The 18,405-nt window shown below is 44.4% G+C and overlaps 1 protein-coding gene across 8 annotated transcripts in view; it reads left to right on the forward strand.

Annotated features, from left to right (window-relative positions):
- Positions 1-18,405, forward strand: part of AIFM3 (apoptosis inducing factor mitochondria associated 3) — a 114,419-nt gene continuing 96,014 nt past the window's right edge. For 3 of the 8 annotated variants that reach the window (XM_030583276.1, XM_030583280.1, XM_030583286.1), the window contains exon 1: positions 2-348. The gene's annotated coding sequence lies outside the window, so the exon portion shown is untranslated. Of the gene's footprint in view, positions 349-1,687; positions 3,486-12,496; positions 12,555-18,405 lie in introns of those variants that run through there. The other 5 variants (XM_030583282.1, XM_030583284.1, XM_030583277.1 and 2 more) reach the window with 4 other exon arrangements.

The following is an 18,405-nucleotide window of genomic DNA, read 5'->3' on the forward strand; positions in this document are numbered from 1 at the left end:
TGGAAAGGTGCGTGAAGTTCTTTAGCAAGCCAGAGTGACTCTAAAGGTAGAGACAGCCCTAGCAGCAGCTAGATGAAAGTGGGTGGGCTACGGGAGAATTCCTGCCGCCCTGGCATTCTGAGCTACTTTATTAAAACTGCATGCAGCCCAAGAGAACTGGCTGTACTCCCTGCTGCAAGCCTAGGACAAGCTGCATTACACATGCTGTAGCTCAGCTCTAGCCTCTTCTAAACTGGAATACAATGCAAAGGATTTCCAGTCTCCCTTTCTGTTGCCTGAAGGGACTCTGAACAGCTTTCTTGTAACCTTATGTTTTAGTTTCACTGTGGCACCAGGCTTTCCGCTCAGGTAAGCAGTTATTTTAGGTTGTGCATTATTTTGCTTTATGAGCAGCAAATGGATAGATTCCTCTTTGGTTGAAAACTGAAGTGCAGAGAAGCTGTTTCTCTCAGATTGTGATCATGTTCATGCTAAACGCTATTCTGTTGACGTTGCTACCGGGATACAATTATGGCTTTCTGAACAGATTGACTATATCATCCTACGCAGTATTTGCTCTAATTTAAAATTAAAACCTAAGAAAAGGTACAGGCCGGTGCTTCTAATTTAACATTGACAGATTGCAGCTCCTATATGCTGCAATGTGTGTTATTACTGCCAGCACAGTTCAGCTGATCTGCTCTGCTAGCATTATCAGCACAAAATGCAACATTTTATTTAGGTTCGGCTGCCTCAGATTTCTTTTTACATTCAGTTTGGGCCATTCCTAGGCTTCATTAATGATAAATGTTGAATCAGTTCTGCCAGTATAAACAGCACTCACGTTTATTAATTATTCTTAGTAGCCTCCAGTGTAAGTTTGACTCATTAAGCACAAGATGCACGGGCTAGTAGTTAAAGCACAGGACAGTGAATTGGAACCGCTGGATCAAGATTTCAAACTTGGCTCCCTAAAATTAGGCTCCTAAATCCATATTTAGGCATCTAAATTGGGATTTGGGGGGGCACCTAACTCTCTTAGGTTCCATTTAAAAATCAAGCCATTTATTTAAGGGTGGAATTTTCAAAGTGCTGAGCACTCTGCAGCACCAAATGTAACTGGTGAAATTAAGTCCAGTTAACCAGCTGTTTAAAAATGATCTTAGGCTGAGATTTTAAAAAGTGCCCAGGAAAGTTGGGTGCCCAGCTCCCACTGACTTTCTGTGAGATTTGGGCTCCTCGTGCCATTTGGCCCCCTTGAAAATCACAGCCTTAGGACCCTAACTATAGGCAGCCAGCTGTGAAAATCTTGACCTTGAGTAAAGCAAAGTTGCAGATACAACTCTTCCCCTCCAACTCTGAGATATTTAGATTGAATTATAGAGCCACATTTCATGGCTTGGGCACCTTTCTGCTGGGCTGCCTTTTTAGCTCTGAAATAGTCTTCCAGGACACCATTATGTCAGGCACTGTACAAACAGAACAAAAAGTCCCTATCCCAAAAAACTTATAATCTAAGACACCAGACGGACGGAGGAGTACAAGGAAACAACGAGACATGATTGGTCAGGGTGCCAGGCAGTGATCTCAGCACACCAGTGGCCTATCATTGATAAGGGGAAATTCTCACTAGTATAAGGGGCAGCATGGGAGAATGCAGGAGAGTGCTTGAAAATTTAACAAGTGGGTGATGGAAGCCCATCATGAGCTAATGGGAGGCAGAAGGAGAAATGATAGGTGAGGTAGGCATAGGTCATGAAAAGACTAGAAAATGAAGACAAGGAGCTAATGTTTGTTGTAACAGAAAAGGGAAAGCCACTGGAGGGATGCAAAAGAGGGATGAAGTGGTCAGAATGATGGGCTAGGAAAATGATCTTTTCAGCAGCGTTCAGAATGGAGATGAGCAATGCAAAAGTGTATTTATCAAGGCAAGAGAGAAAGATGTTGTGGTAATCAAGACATGAGATGATGAGAGACTGCATGAGAATTTTAGGTATGTGCATGGATAGGAAGGCCGCATCTAAGAGATATTATGCAGAAACAATCAGCAGGATTTAGACTTAGCCTGGATGTGAGGATCTAGACAAAGCTGGAGTCTAATGTGATGCCCAGGTTTTGGACCTTAGTGACAGGTAGGATGGTGATATTGTCCTCAGTGATCAAGAAAGGATGTAGCGGGAAGGGACTGGGGGTGATTAAGAATTCTGTCTGAGCCATGCTGATCTTGAGGTGATAGCTATAGATGTCAGAGAGGCAGGCCAAGATATTAGTTTGGACAAAAGGAGACTTGTCTGGAGTAGCAATAGAGATCTGAGAGTTATTACAGATGGTACTTGATTTGTGTTGGTAGATAAGATTACATGGAAATCCAGTGTAGAGGGTGAAGAGAAAGGGACTAAGGACAGACCTGTGTGGAACCCCCACAGAAAGTTGCAGTAGGGGGATGAGGAGCATCCTCCAGACGACATCTGAAGGAGCAACTTGTGAGGCAGGAGGAAAACCAGGAGAGGACAGAATCACAGAAGCTAAGGGAGGACAAGATTTCAAGAAAGAAAGAGCATGGTTGATGGCCTTGTTGGTGATTGATGAATCTAAGAAGATGAGGATGGAGTACTGGTTCTGAGCTGTCAGTAGGAAGAGATTATCCAGGCTTTGGTAGCAGCGGTTTCAGTGAAGTGCAAGGAGCAGAAGCTGGATTGGAGAAATTCTAGGCTGGAACTGGAGGAGACCTCAGACAACAATTGTAGACAGCACATTCAGTAAGCTTATATGTGAAAGGGAGCTGGGCCGTAGCTGGAGAGGCAAATGGGGTCATGGGTGGATTTTTTTAAGGTAGGAAAGAATAAAGTGTGTTTGCATTATGAGGGGAAGGAGCTGGAGGAGAGTGAAGAGAAGAGAAAGGGAGTGGATGAGAGGGATTTGAGGGAGATCAGGAGATGGGATAGGGTCACTGGGGAAGGTGGAGGGTTTAGAGAAGAGCAGATAAACTTCTGTGACAGGGGAGAAAGGGAAAGCAAGCTAAGGGGAGAGGAAATGTTACACGGTATTTTGTCAACTTTCTCTTGGAATAAATTGGCAAGAACCTGTGTAGAGACAGAAGTGGAGACAGGAGAAGGGAAGAGTTTGAGAAGTGAGTCAAAGGTAGCTGGGATTGAATTAAGGCAGCAGTGGGATTCAGTTAAGTTGACACAGTGATTTAGCTAGGAAGATGGCGGAACTGAAGGAGAGGAGAATGACTGTGCAGTGGAGGAAGTCAGCCTGGTCACAGGATTTCCACCAGCAATGCTTTGCAATGTGAGGGCAGGAGTGGAGGGAATGAGTTAGGGCTATGGGCTGGCGGAATGGACTTTGTGATGAGCGAGAGGGGCAAAAGAGTCAAGGGTGGAGGAAAGTGAAGTATGGGGAGAAACAACAACAATAGCCATTAAATAAATGGACGAGAAGGCTGAGAGCAGATGGAGGCATCGGCGCTGATGAACTGGAAGACCCAGAAAGGCAGAGTGACAGTCGGTACCCTGACATGCACTCCTTTTTATAGGACAAAGTATGTATTGGGAGGTATCATTTGAAAGCTCATGATTTGCTGATCGTTACTGTCCTAGTGAAATATGTGAAGCAACATTGCATGAAAAGATAAACGATTCCTCTGTATACTGTTAAGACATGTTCCAAACCTGGAGAAGCAGCCTCAAACCAGTTCCCCAAAGACCAAAGGCCAGGTGTCTACAAATGGACAATCACCTAGTGAAGTGGCCACTCTTGGGTGGGAAAAAGGGTGTGTGCAGAAAATCTACACCTTGAACAAAGTAACAGTTTGAGGTTCTCTTCCACTCAGATTTTCTGTCTCCTGAACCTCAGCGGGAGATGATTCTTGTGCAAGAGAAAGGACAATAAAGGGAGCGGGCAGACTTCCCAAAATATCTCCCTCCTTATCTTTCTACCCGGTGCATCAACAACACCTGAAGAACAAGGAAAGCAGCAGTGGACTGAGGGAGAGATCTTGTCTGAAAGGGGATCAGCTAGTAAGACTGTTGGGACATGTGATGAGAGGGACTTTTGCTTTGAATTCATGTAGCTTATTAAATTAGGTATTAGTTGAGTCTTACTTTTCTTAGTAACCAATTCTGATGTTTATGCCTCATTACTTGTAATCACTTAAAATATATCATTTTCTAATTAAGAAATTTGTTTAATTTTTTTATCTAAACCAGTGTGTTTGGACTGAAGTGTTTGGGAAACTCCATTTGGGATAATAAGGCTTGTGCCTATCATTTTCTATTAATAAATGACAGACTTAATATGAATTGTATTGTCCAGGAGAGGGCTGGGCAGTACAAGATGCACATTTCTGGGGGAAAGTCTGGAACTGGAGAGTTTGCTGGTGTTGTTCTGCAGTGTAATTCATGAGTGGTTGGCAGTAGCATTCATGCAATGTAATGGAAAGTAATTTATGTACTGGAGGCTGTGTGGAAGCAGACCAGAAGTGGTACCTCTCATAGCAAAACAGTGAGAAAAGCACCCCAGTCTGGAGGGTTGAAGGGACACAGCTGTTCATCAGTCCAGATTGTACCTTGGGTAATGTCTCAGGGCATGGGGGATAGGGGCTCCTGGGTGACACTGAAGCAGACCAGGTGATGGTTGGAAAGGGGGAACTTTTCAATAGAACAATCAGAGAGAGAGAGAGAGCAGTGCTTGCTGAAGATCAAGTAGTTGAATGGCCATTTGGGTGAGTGGGAGAACTGAAGTAGGGCTTCAGGTCAAGAGAAGAGATCAGAGTGAGGAAACATGCAACAAAGAGGTCAGGTGGTCCATCAGCATGGAAGCTGAAGAGACAGAGGATGAGTGATAGAGATTGCGAGGAGAGGAAGCCAGGAGCTGGGACAGGAGAGAAAGGCTGATGGGAAGGAGTTGGATGGACAGCAGATGACAGCAACGTGGAGGGAGAAGGTAGAGGCACGTCAGATGTAGTGCTGTTCAGAAGGTGAGACCGTGGGAAGGGAGAGGCCAGAGAAGCTGGAAGCAGCAGGAATGGGGAAAAAGAAGTCTAAACATTCCATGAGTAGTTCAACTGACTCCACTGTCATTCAGTCTCAGTAAAGGGATCAGAAGCTGGCACTTTGAGAACATCAGCTAGAGCGTGCTATAGAAGATCAAGAAATACTATTGTTACTTTTATGACCTGATTTGAAATACAGCTAGTGTCTGAAATACCAAAGCACCAGGCAAATGGAATATGGTTGTTTCAAGATGACAGACACATTTGTTATTAAAATCTACTATTTCAGAAGCCCTATTTACATGGGGGCAAAGTTTTCAAATGTCTACTAAGTTTGCTTGTCTCAGTTGTGGGGACTATAAACCCTTTGGCGCAAACAGGGTCACATTTTCATTGGCCAGCACCGGGGTCCTGAGACAATTTGAATAGTGGTGGTGCTGAGAATCACTGAACCAAACTGTGAACTCTGCATATGATGGAAACCACTTCAAGCCAGGACGTGTGGCAGCACCTCTGGCACCCCTAGTTCCAGCACCAATGCTGTATCTGCAAAGGGCACACTATCCTGGATTTGCATGCAGAAATCTGCACTTGCACAAGCGACTGAGTAGTTACCCATGCAATTTCCTGTTTCTACAGGTAAATGTGAGACTTCTGGGTGTAATGGATTTATGCACAAATTTTGTGAGTGCAGCTTAGTCTCTGGTTGTTGATGTCCCTTAGTAAACTGTCCTTATTGGTTTTGCACACCCTATCGCAGACATATCCTTTTTTTTGTGCAAAAGTCTAAAATTAAAAACTACGAAAAAGATTTGAAAATAATTCACAGCTTCAAAATGAAAGTTTCATTCTTACCATTTTGTGTGTTGTGAAATCCTTCAGTTCCACATAGTGCAGTCTGACACCTGTGAAACTTTTCAATGTTTCTGTGTTTATTGATGCATCTTTGAGATCTTAATTGCGTCTCTTGTTTAATTATTAATGTCAGAACATTTCCAGTCCATCTTGCAAAGAACATACTAAAGCAGTGGTACTGAAAGCTCTGTTAATGACCCTTTAGCCCGGAGAATATAAACTGCTGAAGCAGCAGCCAGTAAAACAATACTAATTGTTGCTTTAAACAATGTTCATGGGATACATCTCAAAAAACATCTGAACACATTAAATGGCAGCATGATAACATTTAGTGACAGTGAAGGTTGCACCACGACACTATCCACTGAAACCTTCATAGCAGAAGATAAAGGAGAAGTCTCTTGGATTTAATGCCACAGCACATCACTTACAGCCATGTGGAAAACACTTCAACACTTGGCAAGGCTTTCACTTCCATTGCCCATGAACACCAAAAGCAACATCTCACTTTCAAACCGAAATCCAGCTGTCACCAATATGCAGTTGATTCATAGATTTACCCTCTATACTCTGTATTTGTCTCTTTCTGGCCAAACTAAAATCTTGCCCTGTCTCTCTGACATCTTCTCAAGGACATCCAGGCTTCAACTTAAGCTCAACATGGCCAGAACAGAGCTCTTAATCTTTCCTTCCATGCCGTCCTTTCTCTCTCCTTTCTCAGTCACAACGTACACGACAACTACAATATCCTCTCTGTCAATCGGGCCCCTAACCTGGGTGTCCTCTTCTACTCAAGGCTCTCTAGGTCCTCACATGCAGGCTGTGTCTAAATCTTCCTGGTTGTTCCTGCACAACATCTCTAAATCCAGCCTTTCCTCACCATCTGGATTGCTTGATAAACTGGGTGCAAGTAAACAATACACATTTTAAGATGGCTAAATGTAAGGCTATACCGCTAGGAACAAAGAATATGTAGGTCATACTTACAGGATGGGGACTCTATCCTAGGAAGCAGTGACTCTTTGAATGATTAGGGGGCCATGATAATCAGCTGAATATGAGCTCCCAGTGTGAAGCTGTGGCCAAAGCAGCTAATACGACCCTGGGATGCATGAACGGGGAAATCTCCAGTAGGAGCAGAGAAGTTATTTTACCTCTATATTTGACAACGGTGCAACTGCTGCTGGAATCCTGTGTCCATTGCAGGTGCCCACAATTCAAAACGATGTTGATAAATTGGAGACAGTTCAGAGAAGAGCCATGAGACCGATTAAAGGTTTAGAAAACCTGCCTTTAACAATAGACTTAAAGAGCTCAAGCTATTTAGCCTACTAAAAAGAAGGCTAAGGGGTGTCTTCATTACAATCTGTAAGTACCTACAGGGGGAATAAATATTTAATAATGGGCTCTTCAATCTAGCAGAGATCCAATGGCTGGAAGTGGAAGCTAGACAAATTCAGACTGGAAATAAGGTGAGAATAATGAACCACTGGAATGATTTACTGAGGGTCATGGTGGATTCTTCACCACTGAGAGTTTTTAAATCAAGACTGGATGTTCTTCTAGAAGCACTGCTCTAGGAATTATTTTGGGGAAGTTCTATGGCTTGTGTTAGTCAGGAGGTCAGACAAGATGATCACAATGGTCCCAAAGAACTTTCCTGTATTCATTTCTACTTTAACTCCAGTGGCTGTGCCTGAACTAGATCCTATCTATTAGAGGAACATAGAATCTTGATTTAAAAATTTTCAGTGTTGGAGAATCCACTACAAACACTAAGTTGTTCCAATAGCTAATTGCCCTCCCTTAAAAATTTGTGCTTTATTGCTAGTCTGAATTTGTCTAGCTTCAACTTCCAGCCATTGGATCTTGTTGCAGTGTTGTCTGCTGGAGTGAAGAGCCGTCTATTTTCAAATTTCAGTCATCCATGTAGGTACTTATATGATCAAGTCATCTCTTAACCTTGTCTTTCATAAGCTAAATTTATATGGCTGAGGGGGGAGGGTTGTGTGTTTGGGGGTGCTCAGTAGCTGAAGGGAGAGGGTTGCTTCTGAGTGTGTGTTCTGGTGGATTATTTGTAGCTAAGGGAACAGGTTTATGTTTCTTCTGGAAAGTGTAGGTGACGGGGTGAGTTGTGTGTATATTTTGGAGATAGTGTATAGACTACAGGAGAGGTACTTGTGTGTGTTCTGGAGGGTTGTGTGTAGCTGAAGGGGGAGGGTTGTTCATGTGGTTTTGGGTGCTTAGATGAGGGTGGAAGTTGTGTGTTTTAGGGGGTGGTTTATACCTGAGGCAGGGAGGGGAATGCATGTGAGTTTGGGGCAGTGTGTAACAGAGAGGAAGGGGTGTGTATGTATGTTTTGGAGGTGGTGTGTGGGTGAAGGGTCCCAGACCGGTGTGTTTGTGGTGGTGTTTAGCTGAGGAGGTGTTTAGCTGTGTGTATTTTGGTGTCTGTGTGTGTTTGTAGGTAGTGTGCAGCTGTGGAATGGGGTTGTGTGTGTTTTGGAGATTGTGCGTAGCTAAGGGATGGGGTTGTGTGTGGTGTGTAGCTGAGGGATGGATTGAATGTAGCTGACAGGCAGGGTAGTGTGTGTTTTGTGGGTGGTGTTGCCATGGGGCAGGGTTTTCTCTTCCCCTGAGGAGTAAGCTGGTGGTGGTGGGTGGCAAAGGAAGGAGTGACCTCATTCTTGGTCTCCCCCATACAACCTGTAATTCCCTGGGGTGTCTGTTCACAGCTCCTGCTATCTGTGGGGAAGGCTAGTCCAGCACTGGCGTGGGACACTCTTACTAGGAAGTGAGTGTTGTGAACACATTTGCTACAGGAAGGAGGTGGGATTTCTGCCACTTGTTAATTAAATACTTGTCCTGAGTCAGCAAGGTCAGAGGCCAATTGCTCCTTGGAGATTGGGGCTCTGGCTGTTGACCCTTTGGCTCTGTTCTGTCCTGAAGACACAGCCCTAGTTCATACTGTGCAGGGCTTTTTTGCCTTGGCCTCCAGGTTAGCGACCATTTCTTTGCATATGCTCTTTGCTTCTGACTCTGGCTATGAGTCGAGGCTGGGAGTGGGTGTTGGAGGCTGGGAGATCACCCGAACATTGTTTATAAGTAACCCTGGTTAGTTAAACCCAACGACAGTGCAAATCCTAACTTCACAGACTAGATAGCTTCAGCACAGTAATTTTTTTTTAATCACCTCACCCATCTTGTAAAGATAACAATGTACTAAGCACTTAGCTTGGAGATAACAAAGGGCATTTGTGTCCAAAAGATACACTTCACTCATGCAAGGATTAGCCACTCATGAATGGCATCCACGTTTACTCCATATTGTAGGCAGCATGAGTAATGACGCCTCTAATGAAGGTTGCCTAACAGGGTAGCCCCACCTGGGATGCCCTCTTGGAGGAGGTCATCGTATGACATGTTTACTGGCCTTGGTTTCCCTCTTTAGAGACCCCCAGTAACTCCCCCACTGCTCTCTTGCCTCAATTGTTCACCTCACAGGGGCCAGTTTCTTACAAAATGTAAATTAAACTAGTTTCATAAACAAAAGTCCCCAAACATACACCCCAGGGCATATAGTCCTTAAATACCACCCCCTCTAGTCAGGTCCATTGACATATCACATACCACACTCAAGCATCTTCCACCTCATCCAGACGCCTCCTCAGCTCTCTCCTGTCCTTTTATCAGGACAGCCACCCCAACACCTCACTCTTCACAGCAGCTTCTTGGCTGGGAGATCATCCTCACCAGGGGAGTATGCTTGATCTTCCCATGGCCCTCTCACTGGTCCCCTGCATCCAGCTCCCCGTATGGAGATATCAGTGGGTAAGCCCCTCTGCTGCTCCCCTGCCTTCTGCCCTCTCCAGCCAATGCCTTTGGTTCTCCGGCTTAGAGTCAATAGACAACACCCTTTGCTGCTCTTCTGCCTTCAGCTTCCCTCAAGGACCTCCTTGAGTTTCCTGGTCTCAGACAGCACTCACCTATTGACTACCAGCTCTCCCCTGCCCCTCTCCTGACTGACTCCCTGAGGACTAGCTGCCCTTTTTAAAGCCCATTTGGGATCAGCTGACCAGTCACAGGTGCACTGACCTTTTTCCTCTTAAAGGACAAAGGTCATCCTGTGACATCCCCTTGCTTAGAACAGGCCTGCACAACTTGTAAAGCGGTAAGGACCATATTCCTTCAAAGAAAACAGCTGATGGCTGAACCCTCCCCCTAGCTCTGCTGAACCCCTCCCCCCAGCGCCGCCCCGCCCCCCTGAAACAACTCCTCCCCAGCACCACCCGTCCCATGGAAACAAACCCTCCTTCCCCAGCATCTCCCCGCCGAAACAGTGGTATTGAACCTTGGTAATATATTATAGTGGACCCTTAAGGTAGTATAATTAAGGTAAAAGAAAACTGTCTTTTTGCTAGAAGTAGAATAAGATCTTCCCCCAACTTTGTAATCAATTGCCTTGTTGAATGAATGAGGTGTGACTGAGGAAGGTGTGGAAGGCAGCACCTCCAGACAGCTGCAACCCTTGGAGAGGGGATGGGAGCCAGATCAGATAAGTAGAACAGGTCAGCCACTGACTCTTCACTCCCCTTCTCAGCCGCCTCCTCCCCCGCTGCTGGCTCACCTGCCCCCCCCACTGCCCACCCACTCGCCTCCTCATCCCCCCCCGCTCACCTGCTCACCCCCTGCCACTGCCTGCCCGCTTGCCTCCTCAGCCCCCCTGCTCACCTACTCACCCCCCACCACTGCCCACCCACTCGCCTCCTCAGCCCCCCCCGCTCACCTGCTCACCCCCTGCCACTGCTTGCCCGCTCGCCTCCTCAGCTGCCTCCTCCCCTGCCACCGGCTCACCTGCCCCCTGCCACTGCCCGCCTGCTCACCTCCTCAGTCCCCTGGCTCGCCTACTCACCCCCCACCACTGCCCGCCTACATGCCTCCTCAGCTCCCCTCCCTCACCCGCTGCTTGCCTACTCACCCCCCGCGGGCCGCACAGTGAGCCCACGTGGGCTGCATGTGGCCCCCAGACCGCATGTTGGGCAGGCCTGGCTTAGAACTTTGCCAAACTGTAATCCTTTGGGCTGAAATGTCTCATGCTTGGTGTCTGCCTCGATCAAATTTTTTTTTTTAAATTTCAGATAGTTATTCAACCACTTTCCAGATTGAGATTATAGGGCGAAATATGTTGTTTTGTCCATGTTTACAAATATTTACAGCCTTTTTGTTAAGAACCTCCAGCACCCCGAGTCTTTGGAGCAGGGACTTTACATTTTGCAGCAGGGTCACTATGATATCAGGGATGTGCCTTTTGCTGCTCCTGTGACAATCCAACCAGATGTAGCCAAATTATGTAAATTACAGTGTGCAGATTCAAAGCCAGTTAGGCCAGAAAATTTCACCACTTGACCCTGCACTGGGCTCAATAACTTGCATTTGGCTAAAATGCCTTCCAAAAAGGCATCCGGTCTTGATTGGACATATCAAGAGATGGAGAATCCACCTTGATAGTCTGTTCCAATGGTTAATGACCCTCACTGTTAAAATTGGTGCCTTATTTCTAATTTGAATGTGTTTGGTTTCAGCTTCCAGCCAGAAGCTGCCTGCACCCCGATTGGAATGCCTAGGTGTAGGACAGGAGCTGAAGAAGGGGTGGTGGGATGGGAGCACAGAGAATAGTGAAAGGAATCAGGGGTGAGGGGGAATAGGAGCAGAGAGGGATGTCAGGGACAGGTTAGGGCACAGGCGTAGAAGAGTCTATATGTTCCTCTCTGGAAAAACATAGGAATGAAGCCAAGTACCCTGAGTCTGCTGTTAGCCAATAGCTGTAAAAACCACTGTATATCTCATCCCATTGTACTGACTGGTCCATATTGAGGAGAACAGCTTGCTACTGCTATCAGTTATCTTATCTCTAGAGGTAGAGGTCTGTGCTGTGAGTCTAAAGGACCCAGCCCTGCTGTTGTCCCATGTAGGGATCACTATGGTTCCACATAATAAAATTTCCATTTTAATCAATTTGCTTTTTAAAAATATAAGAAATTACATTAAAAAAAACTACATTAAAATAATGTTATGGATGGAAAGTCAAGCACTTGAATGTTAGGAAATGCTAGAATTAAGGTTCCTAATGCAGCCTTAATTTGGCCCCCTTGTACACGTCATACAATCTTTAAGTATGTGATCACACATGATTTATTTCCACAAGGTCCCTGCCTCATTCACCAAGGAGGAGATCTGTTTGTGCGCTATACTTACATACAGGGCGTGGTCAGGGTTTACACCTCAGGGAGGGAGATTTGCGATTTAAGCTAATGGATAATGTTGGCACAAAACCAAATGGGAATAAATGAGCCATGAACAAATTTAGGCTGGAAATTAGAAGAAGGTTTCTAACAATGACAGAAGTGAGGTTCTGGAACAGCTTCCTAACAGGAGTTCTGTGGGCAAACAACTTAATTAGTCTTAAGATAGAGCTTGATACATTTATGAGTGGGGCTTCTGTTGTGGTTGGGAGGCAGGGCTTGGTGAGTCTTTCCAGTTCATGATGTCTTATGTTCCCAAAATCTCATGCTTCAGGACTTCAGCCAATCACCTGTAGGGTCAGGAAGGAATCATCCCCCACCTGATATATTCATATTTTTTTGTTTTTCTCTCCTTCCTCTGAAGCATCAGAAAAGGTCGCAGCTGGAGATGGGACACTGAACAGGGTGGCCAGTGCTGTGAGGTAGTATGGAATATTCTCTCTCTCAGGTGCTTGGCTAACTGGTTCTTAGTCATGTGCTCAGAGTCTAACTGATCACCATATGTGGGGTTGGGCAGAATTTTCTGGCAGATCAGACTGGAAGGCACTTTGGGGGTGTTTCACCTTCCTCTGCAGTGTGGGTGTAGGTCATTTGCTAGGATCATCTGGGTATATCTCATTAAATCAATTCGCTGCCAATCCAGGGGCTTCAGGCACCTGTATACCTTGGTCCCTTCTGTTCTCTTCCTGTTGTGCACAATAGTTTAGTTTCTTAAGGGTTACTTTGGTGTAATTTTGGTTGTTGGATTTAGTGTGCAGATGCTGGGTGATGTTGGTGGCCTGCGATACACAGGAGGTCAGACTGAATGATCTGATGGTCCCTTCAGGCCTTAAATTCAATGACTCTATGACTGTACAGGACAAACAGTGCTCTGGGGATGAACCAGCGTTCTGCAGTGAATGAGGCTGTTTGTAGAAGGACCTCTGTCTCATTTGTTGTAGAAGTTGGAAGGTGTGAAGTGAATGAGGCATAGGCTTGCAGGAAGAGAACACGTGGTCTTGTGGTTAAGGTAGTGAATGTCAGTCTAGAACAGGGGTCCGCAACGTGGTGCCTGCGGGCGCCATGGCGCCTGCGGGGGCATCTTAATGCGCCCACATCCTGGCCCCTGGGAGAGCACCCGCCAAAATGCCGCTGAATTTCAGCATCATTTCAGCAGGTACGCCTCTCGATGACGCCGCTTGCCATCGACAAGTGACGTCATCGAGAGGCATCACTCCTGAATTTCTCCCGCCAGACGAAAAAGTTGGGGACCACTGGTCTAGAGAGTGGGATTTTATTCCTAGTAATATAACAAAATTCCTGTGTGATACTGGCAGGTCACTTAAACCAAACTTTTCACAGGCTTTCAAATAAGGTATTACTCATTTTATGGGTGCCCAACTTCAGACACCTGGGAGGGAATCCTGGCTTTTTTGGAGTAAATGGAAAAACTTTCACAGATGGCAGTGGAGTCCAGCTTTCACCACTGAGGCTACATTTGCAGAAGTGCGAAGTGCTCACAGTTAACCTGAGCTCAATGAAACCTGTGCTTTGAATACATAAAATAGGGTTAGTCAAAATTTTTCCACTGAAACCATTTTTTGAAAGGACAGTTGGGTATTCCATTGCACAAAACCTTTGTGGAAAGTGTCTACTTTCTTCTAGAGTTTTTCAGTTTTTGCCAGGAACTTAAAATCTTTAGAGGGAAAACAGTGGGTTCTGGGTTTTGATGAAAAGCTGAAATTTTCTGCTGAAAATTTCACTGAAAACAATTTTTTATTCTTGTTTTCATTGAAAATATCTGGCAGAAATACAAATTGCCAGCTAATAATATTATACAAATATTTATTGAACACTTCTGATTTTTCTGCATTATTATTGATAATTCTACCATTTCCATCTAGTGCTATTGTCAGGATTTTTTTTTTGTTCCTAATAGATTTTAACTCTGCTGTCTATAGATTTTGCTTTCTGGCCCTTTGCTTTTCTTATCAATTTTCTACAATTCCTATCTTCTGATCTATATTCATTACTGTCAACTTCTCCTTTCTTCCTGTGACGAAGTGGGAATGTTTTTAATGTTTTCTCTGAATACTGTGTGGGTGCCTTAGTTTCCCCTATGCATTTCTTAGGTATCTAGGTGGGGGGATCAGGGTGTGTAATTGTTGAAGAGCCCAAAAGGGCCCCTGTAATACTGTCTGCACAAAAAATGGCCAACACTCTGTCTCCTGGCAACTAATGGCCTGGGCCCCTCCTCTACAAAGATACCAGCTGAAGGTGTTAAAAAACAAAAAGATCAGGTAACCTCCTGGCCTGGAAAAAAGACAAAAGAAGAGGAGGGACTAAAAAGTTTTTCAGTTTGAAGCTGGCTGGGAAAATGGAGGGGAGGCCAGACAGGCCTCCTGGCCTCCCCTGGCTTTCCAAAATGAACCTGACTAAGGGGTCCGGTTATCTGTACCTGCAAGGCCTGTCTTAAACTGTGTTCCTGTCGTCTAAATAAACCTTCTCTTTTACTGGCTGGCTAAAAGTCATGTGAATCGCAGAAAGGCGGGGGTGCAGGTCCTTGTCTCCACCAAACTCCGTGAGACTCCCATTTGTAATACATTAGGGCAGGGGTCGGCAACCTTTCAGAAGTGCTGTGCCGAGTCTTCATTTATTCACTCTAATTTAAGGTTTCGTGTGCCAGTAATACATTTTAACGTTTTTAGAAGGTCTCTTTCTCTAAGTCTATACATATAACAATAGTTTAGTTATATATTAAAGTAAATAAGGTTTTTAAAATGTTTAAAAAGCTTCATTTAAAATTAAATTAAAATACAGAACCCCTCAGACTTGTGGCCAGGACCCGGGCAGGGTGAGTGCCACTGAAAATCAGCTCACGTGCCGCCTTCGGCACCCGTGCCATAGGTTGCCTATCCCTGCATTAGGGTTTGTTAAATAGCTGCCTTCACTTTCCTTTTAAACCAGGTAGGTTTTTTTAATCAAGACAGCCTTCTCCCTCAGTTCTGGGATTGTGATTTTTGGGGCATCTAGTTAAGTGTTCTTAAACAATTCCCAATTATCAGTCATTTTTCTGATTAAATTCTTCCTGCCAGCTAATTTGACTCACAATTGTTTTCAGCATTGAGAAACTGGCCCCTTTAAATTACTCAGTTTAGATATTCCTGGTCTGGACATTATTCTGTTTGCACATTATAAACATGATCAAGTCATGATCACTTGTACCTAAGCTATGATTAACTTTAAGTTCTGTGACCAGTAGCTCATTATCTGTCAAGATGAGGTCTAATATAGAATTCCCCTGCATCGGATGCAACACCTTTTGAGTTAAGAAATTGTCATCAATCATATTTAAAAATATCAGGGATGTTTTAGTATTGGCAGCATGAGACCTCCAGCATACGTTACTCAGATTGAAGTCTCCCATGATCACAAAGTTGTTTTTCCTACATATTATAGATAGGCGCATAAGAAGCCTGTCATCGTGTTCCCTAGTGTGATTTGGTGGTCTCTAGCTGACACCAGCTAATACCCCATCTCATGCTTTATTTGCCTTTTGAGGGATCTGTTTAGTTAAATATACTGATGATACCCTTTGTACTTTGAATGACTCACAAGCAACATTGTGATCTCGTGGGGTATATATCCACCCCTGAAAGAAAACAGGGAAATCCACATGCTTTTTCAAGACAGAGACATAGGCCAGGTACTTTCTATCACCAGAGATCATCAGAGACCCCCAAGGAAGAGTCAGAAATACCAGAAAAAGAGAATTTCTGCCTTAGCCACTCTTACATCTCAACCTACAATACTGTGCCAATCCCCTACCCCCTTCCACATTCCTCTTCAGAGACTTATCTCACGAGAGACAGTGGCATCAGGAGGTGCATTCATTTCTGTCACTCACAACAATAAAAGACGTTCCATCTCAATTCTGAGGAAGATGTTTCTACTCCAATGCCTTCCTGATACCAAAGAAGGGTGACATCCCATTTTGCATTTGAGCAGGATCAGCATCTTCATTCATCACATAACGTTCAGAATAGTGACCCTAGCATCAATGATTCCACCTCTAGATTGGCAAGACTGGTTTGCAACTCTTGACTTGCAAACTGCGTAATTCCACGGCGATCCCCACGGAGCTGATCGAAGATTCCATTAATCACATTCTTCATCTCTTCCTTGCTCTCAGTTTCAAAATCAACAGAGAAAAATCCAGATTGAAAGAATACAAAGACTAGAATTTATAATTGCAGCCACAGATTCCATCACAGCCAGATGGAATAGTGCAGACTGTTCCTTTGTCCAGATTTTTAAAAGGATTTTGAAAAATTGGAGAAGATGCAGAAAAAAGCCAAAAATACCTTACAGTGAGAGACTTGGGACATATCTACACTGCCTTATGGTGCTGACCAAAGAGATGTGAATAGCAGAGCACACCAGAGTGCTCTGCTGTAATCAGGGCCGGCTCCAGCTTTTTTGCCACTCCAAGTCGCGAAGAAAAAAAAGAAAAGAAAAGCCCGATTGAGCAGAGCTATTGAGCTGCCGCTAAAGTGCCGCCGAAGAGGAAGCGAGGCACTGAAGGACTCGCCGCCGAATTGCTGCCTCAACAATGGACAGACTGCTGCCCCTTTCTATTGGCCGCCTCTTCCTTCACCGGTGCTTGGAGCCGGCCCTGGCTGTAACTCCCCCATGTACACATTGTGGGCATAAATTTACAAGTCCAGATTGGCGCTAAGGTAATTGAAACCTTTAAGTTCACACTCACAGGGTCCACACAGGGGAATGACAGTGCAGCACTTCGATGCACACTGCTAGTCACACCCCGTTAGGGCAGGTTTCACTACCCACCAGATCGGCAGGTAGTGATCGATCTATCGGGGATCGATTTATTGCATCTTATGCAGACGTGGATAAGTTGATCCCCGAACACGCTCCCTGTCAACTCCGAAACTCCAGCTCCCGAGAGGTGGAAGCAGAGTCGATGGGGGAGTAGCTGAAGTTGCATATCTTAGGTCGAACCCCCCCCCAGGGCTTAGGGTCTGAACTGCGGCAGTTGAGATGTGCACTTACAGAGCTCAGTCTGTTTAGAGTATCAAAAAGAAGATTGTTTGGTGACTTGATTATAGTGGATGAGTAACTTCACAGGGAGAAAATAATGGGTCCCAACAGGCTCTTGAATCTAGCAGAGAAAGGCATAACAAGAACCAATGGCTGGAAGATGAAGCTAGACAAAATAAAATTAGAAATAATTTTTTAACTGTGAGGGTGATTAACCATTGAAAGAAACTACCAAGGGAAGTGGGGGAGTCTCCATTTCTTGGGCTCTTCAGATCCAGAGTGGATGCTTTTCTGGAAAACGCGCTTTAATCAAACACATTTATTGGGCTCAACGTAGAGGAACCAACTGAAATTCACTGGCCTGTGTTTATTGAGGCCAGACTAGATGGTTCCTTCTGCTATTAAACTCTATGAGATTCTTTGCCATTTTCACATGAGGAGCACAGTCCAAACAGCCTAGTTTAATTTTCAGAATTTACCAAATTTAAGAGCAACATCTTTCAAAGTTAGCCAAAGTAATATATCCTAATGAGGACCGTTTTCATGCCAGGTTTGAACTTTGAAATGCTTAGCGTTACTGGTTTGAAAAACTGGTTATCTGTTTGAAAGGGTCTGATCTTGCAAACCCTTTCTCCAGCGAGAAGTCCCTTTGCAGTCAATAACACTATCCACAGGAATTTTAGGTGCACACATGATAATTTTCAGGATTTCTACCGTCTTTTTTTTTTCATATTCTTTTAATTTGAAAACCAGCTGAATGAATTTTTCTCCAATTTTCAATCAATCATATTTGGGTTGAGATCAAGCATTTAAAGATTTAGCCCAAAAAGATAAGATTGTAGAAAATTACGAGAGTCTGGAAACTGTTTTTTGTAACTTTATAAATTTAAAACTGTAACTTTATTTATCTGTAATTTTAAACATTGTGAAATTAACATGCCATCTGCCAACCATAATTCAAATTGCACTTCTTGTATGTTGCATCCCTTTCCTCTCCCGCCCCAGCCCTTTTCTGTCTTGTCTATTTAGATTGTCGTCTCTGACTGTCATCTTTTGGGGTGGGGACTAGCTGATACATATGTTTGTACAGTGCTTCGCACAGTGGGGCATCTACTGTAAGACACATAATGATAGTTAATAGGGCGACTCGGGGAGCTTGTTATAGAAACACTGAAGCAAAACAAATATTTTCCAAATTAAACTCAGTCACAGTTTGTGTGTGCTGGTGTCACT

Source organism: Gopherus evgoodei, chromosome 13 (assembly GCF_007399415.2).
Source record: "Gopherus evgoodei ecotype Sinaloan lineage chromosome 13, rGopEvg1_v1.p, whole genome shotgun sequence".
NCBI lineage: Eukaryota > Metazoa > Chordata > Testudines > Testudinidae > Gopherus > Gopherus evgoodei.